The sequence below is a fragment of the Capsicum annuum genome, chromosome 2 (genome assembly GCF_002878395.1).
Source record: "Capsicum annuum cultivar UCD-10X-F1 chromosome 2, UCD10Xv1.1, whole genome shotgun sequence".
NCBI lineage: Eukaryota > Viridiplantae > Streptophyta > Magnoliopsida > Solanales > Solanaceae > Capsicum > Capsicum annuum.
The window spans coordinates 133,757,713-133,763,015 of record NC_061112.1 but is presented as its reverse complement, the minus strand read 5'-3'; the positions used below and the strand labels follow the sequence as shown (position 1 = coordinate 133,763,015).

At 35.4% G+C, this 5,303-nt stretch overlaps 1 long non-coding RNA gene across 1 annotated transcript; it reads right to left on the bottom strand.

Moving 5' to 3' along the window:
- Positions 1-1,797: 1,797 nt before the first annotated feature.
- On the bottom strand, positions 1,798-4,568 carry LOC124896032. Its single transcript, XR_007052402.1, has 2 exons — positions 4,311-4,568; positions 1,798-3,922 (listed from the first exon to the last, which is right to left on the bottom strand). It is a non-coding gene; the product is annotated as an uncharacterized LOC124896032 (long non-coding RNA).
- Between the last annotated feature and the right edge of the window lie 735 nt (positions 4,569-5,303).

Sequence of the window (5,303 nt, the reverse complement as noted above, 5' to 3'; positions counted from 1 at the left end):
TGTTATTTGGCTGATCCCCGAGAATAGGCGTACTGAGGGGAGGGATTTGGAGTGGAGTCCCGTGTCCTCCTGGAGTGGGAGCATTGACAGATTGCCAGGTTAGCCAAATATCGAGTACGATTTATTTCCTCCTGAAGCATTTCTAGCTTTCTTGTGAGTTCCGTAATCATCTCACTCTGTTCCGCTAATACATTATCCCTGATGGTCAATGTATTTTCTTTGTCATTTCCAATCATTATTGAATGATGGTCAGAGGATGGAATTTTGTGCGCTTTTGACAGGGTGAAGTAAGGATATTCTGCCAGCTTATTTCAACACAGAGTAATTTTCTGTTATCTGTAAAGTAAAACAACTCAAAGGCAAATGTGTGAGTTTCCACATGTGATAAGCAATGCAAAATACTCAACAAGAAATAGCCACGTAGAGTTATTTATGTCATAGCCAAATCAATCCATAGGAGCATAGCGGATAAATTTGTCTTTGATCCAAACAAACGCACATAAACACATAATACAATTATATCACATAAGAACATTATACTAATGCGTATCCTAACTGGGGTGACCCTTTTGAGCCAAGGGTTTGGGCCTAACGATTTTTGAAGAAAAATATATGCTTACTTAAGGTCAATCCATTATCCCCCAACTTTTATAGACGCTAAAAGGGCATAAATGCCTACAAAATATAACAAAAGAGGGATACATTTTTTTAGGGAAAGGGAAATAAACTGAAAGAAGACACGTTCCCACACAAGGGAAAGAAAATACTAACTCCTAGGTGCTTCTTCTATCAGCCTTCACCTTCTTAGCTTTGTCCACTTCTTATATTGGTTACATTTGTTGACGTTCAAACTGTGCCTTAGATGCAACCTCCTAAATCGATCAATTTCTTGCTCAACTTGCTTCAATTTTTCTTACGAAAGTAAGCAAATCAAGCTTTTTCCCGACCCTCAAAGGATAATGGAATGAATTAGACAGGCATATATTTTCTTCAAAATATAAATATGGTTCGTCTATAATTGACTCGGGTTCAATGGACGCAGGGCAGGTGTTCTAATGGGCCGAATACCCCGCTCGGGTATTGGGTCATCATAGACTCATGCCTAAAATAGAGTTTTGATTTCGTTCTATCCTAGGTGTCTAGAGTGGATTTGAACATTGATTCTCAAGTGGACAACTTGAGTTTGAAAATACAAACAGCCATCAGACGACTCACGTGCTAATAAGCCGTTCGTATTTTCAACACATTATTGAAATTGAACAATAGGGGCCAAGACATCCACGAAACCCCAAAATAGTTTAAATAATACAGAAATATGCCATGAGATGCGATAGTTAAACTTTACAAAATCGAAACATATAAACACAAAAACAGTTAATCAAAAGACAAAATCAAACATTTGATTAGAACCTAGTTAAAAATCCCCAGCAGAGTCACCATTTCTGTTTTATGGAGAAATTTTTGACTTTTGAAAGAGCGTTGCCACTTAATTTTGAAAAGGAATTAAGAAACCTTTAGAGAATTACTTCAAATGATTCAAAACAGGAAAATCATTTTAAGTTGGAGGTTCTAGGAAAGTGGTTCCTATTAACGTTTTAGGAAGGTGTTAGGCACCTAAAACGTCCGCTAACTTGCGGTTATCTGGACTGTTTGAAAAATCGTCTGTGATTAACTTTGAAATACAAATTATTTGTTGAAAAGAAAATTTTTTTAGAAATATTTTGGTGTTATGCAAAACCAATTTTTAGCGATTTGACAAAGGAATTAACTAGGTTCGCAAAATATATAAGCCAAACAAGCATAAAAAAGAGGGGGAAGGGGAGGAAGTAAGAAACTTAGGCCATTGACCCAAATCAACGAGACCTGTCCTAGTCTAATCGGGCTTTAGACCCATTTTATCTGTCCTAGTCTAGTTTCTGAGCCTTTAACTCGAATCTTGCTCTACCTGTATTAAATACAACTTTGGCTTCGTGGCCCAAATGAATGAAACAAATAAATAAGACAACAAACAAATAAATAATGACAATAAATAAATAAGCAGAAATGAGGCTCGAGCTTCGTCGTCGCTTAAAAAATGAGCTTTTTAGTCTATTCTTCTCGCGTCCGTATGCCATGAGATCAATGTTGGGCTTTTCTAGAAATTGACTCGATGGAAAAATTGCAATCAAGAGTTCATGGTGAACTCAGACACATCGCATTCACATGCACAAAAAATAAAGAGAAAAGGATTAATATTTTTTAACAGATTTGGTCATAGTAAACATATTATAATCAAACTACAAATTATGCACATTTAGAAGACTTATACCCGAGGTAGTTCAAAAGAGAACCTGAGAGAATCAATTTTCACATTTAGGAGAGTAAGTGCTGGTCAGGACGTAGAACTAACTTATTAAAATGCAGGCATGGGCAATGATGTTGAACTGATGAGAATGGACTTAGTAGTAAGTCTTTTCAAATTACTATCTCCAACTGGCATATCAAATAATTTGTGTTGGATATATCTTCAAAGGGTCAACTTTTATTCATCTTGACAGTCACTGATCTAGAAATAGTTAGAAAGATTCTCCGGACATTTAAAGATCAAGGCTTTTGTAATTCCTTGGTTTAAGAATAACCCTACTGATTTGTCATCACACAAGACTTTTGTTTAGACAAATGATCAATGTCAAGGCAATTAGCTACTAGAGAATAAAGAGATATTCCAACTGAACACAAAGTAACCATTTAAATTAACTAGAACTAAGCGGGTGGACAGAATGTATTTACTAAAATCAGAGCAAATTCTGTAGATATAAATGAACATGCCAACCTCGAGACTACACCTACGATGGTCTAAGGATAGATGAACCAAGAAGGACAGCAAAAGTGCTATAAAACAATATGACTATTCGAAAAAGACCATTTAAACGAGCAATAGCTAAATCAGTACGCACCGATACTAAGCAGTCAGTCAAGAGAATGGTACAAACCAAGTTCAAGAGAGAATCTGCAAACTACATGGATTTTTTAACATCAACGATAACAAACGATGAGAAAATTTTATAATTTTTTTGACAGAAACAACACTTAGCGACGGAACCCCTTTTGCCCACCCCCCTTTTTAGCAAAATATGCACATTATCACTACATGTTTATGCATATAAATTTACCTCAGCATGTGCAACAACGCAATTCATGTACACACTTATACGTAACAGATACACAGACACAAAAAGGGAAGGAAAATGGGAAGGAACGAGGGAGTCAAATACAAAACAGTAATAGAATAGTGAACTTGAGAAAATGCAAGCAGTATCAACATCACAATAAAATACCAGGATTCGATTACTAAACTACATCCTTAGAATAACAACAACAACAACAACAAACCCAGTGTATTCCCACATAGTGAGGTCTGGGGAGGGTAAGATGTACGCAGTCCATACCTCTACCTCTAAAGAAGTAGAAAGACGGTTTCCGATAGACCCCCGATTCGACACACGGAATACTAAACAAATTCATAGTAAAGCATGGAACAAGATGACATAATATAAATACGACACCCACAAGTAATAGTAAACAGAGAAAAGTAAACAAATTCATAATAAATCATGAAACAAGGTATCATAACAAGAATAATACCCCCACTAAGTAATTTCCTACACTAGCGACCCAAACTGACCCTAGCCTTCTGCCCTAATTTGCATTCTCCAGATCTTCTTATCTAGGGTCATGTCCTCAGTGAACAAACAAAATGAAAAACAAACAAGAGGGGAAATAAAAAAGAAGAATACACTATGAACAAAATGAAAGACGTTCACCTTTTATGGGCCAGCAAAACAAGACTTTCGAGCTAATGTCGAATTTCACCATCACCGGAGATGCGTCGTAGTCAGCTTTGAAACTTCAATTAGCAAACCAAATTTTGGAAACAAAATTCCTAATAGAAAAAGAAAATTAAATCTTCGCTCATAAGTTTTTCCCTTCTTCTTCTCTTTCTCTTAGTTTTTTCAACCTCAGAAATTTCTCAGAAAATGTTTAAACCCACAACTTTCCACAACCCTAATTTTAGAACCTAAGAGGCCCCTCCCAAAAAAATCCTCCCCTAAAAGCTCAACAACCAACTCTTTATATAGAGGACCAATGAGGGTATTTTGGGATTTAAAGAAAATGGGATATTCTTCAAATTCAAATTCGAAATCAACTTCCACCTTAGGGTTTCATCAATCAATTCTCTCAATATTGAAATTGATGGACCAATTAAAATAGGGCAAAATGAATTCTATTTCAAACCAATGAAAAAAACTCAGGTATGTACAAATTCATACCATGGTATCCGAGATTCACGGGGTTGAACCGTTGGAGAGGCCAATGCATCGATTTCTAGAAGTTTCTAGGATTTTCTCATTTGAAATCGAGTGGAACGGGCATGGGTTTCGCGGGATACGGGTTGCCGGATGTTGTTTGAAGGAATTATTAGTGTTGTCGCAATTTGGGATCGTTGTTGTTGAGATCGTTGTTAATGATTCAAGCTATTTGGACATTGTTCTGTTGCTTTTGTATTCCAAAAGAAAAAGGAAATTAGAGGTGGATTTTGGGTCGGATCGGCTCTTGGGCCAAAATACTGGGCTTGTTAAAAGGAGTTGTTGGGTTGGGTAGTTAATTGGTTTGGTTGGGCCTGGCTCGGTTGATGGGTTAGGTCAGCTAATATTGTTGGGTTGCACAGCTGGCCCAAATTTGGTTTTTAAGGAATTGGGAAATTGTTTAAGGTTAAATAAAAGGATGAATTAGATTTGGGCTATTTATTAAATAGCCTATTGATAGGATTTAGTCAATTGTATTTAAATTTTGACCTATTTGAAGATTAATCGGCCACTTGTGTTGCAATTGTAGCCAAATCGACTTCAATTAAATCTAAGTTAATAAATTGACCAAATTGAATCAAGATTTGAAACGAACTTAGCAACTAGTTTAATTCCGAGCTTCTTTGATTCGATAAAATCAAGTAAGCATTTCTTCAAATGAATTATTTTTTAAATAGATCATCTTCAAATCAAGATTTTAATTATTATATTTATTTTCACAATAATCTTTAATTAAATTCGATATTCCATGGAATAAACATTTAAGTAATCAAATTGTATAATATCACATAACTGAACACGATAATATATAATTGCTACTTAAAGTGACAAAATCACGTACAAATATACTTTTTAAAACTCTTATTCGAATGAAATAAATATTTTAATTTTATTGAAAATCAAAGAAACTCAAGATTAAATTTAGCCGTGGAGGGTAAAAATTAGGTGTCAACACAA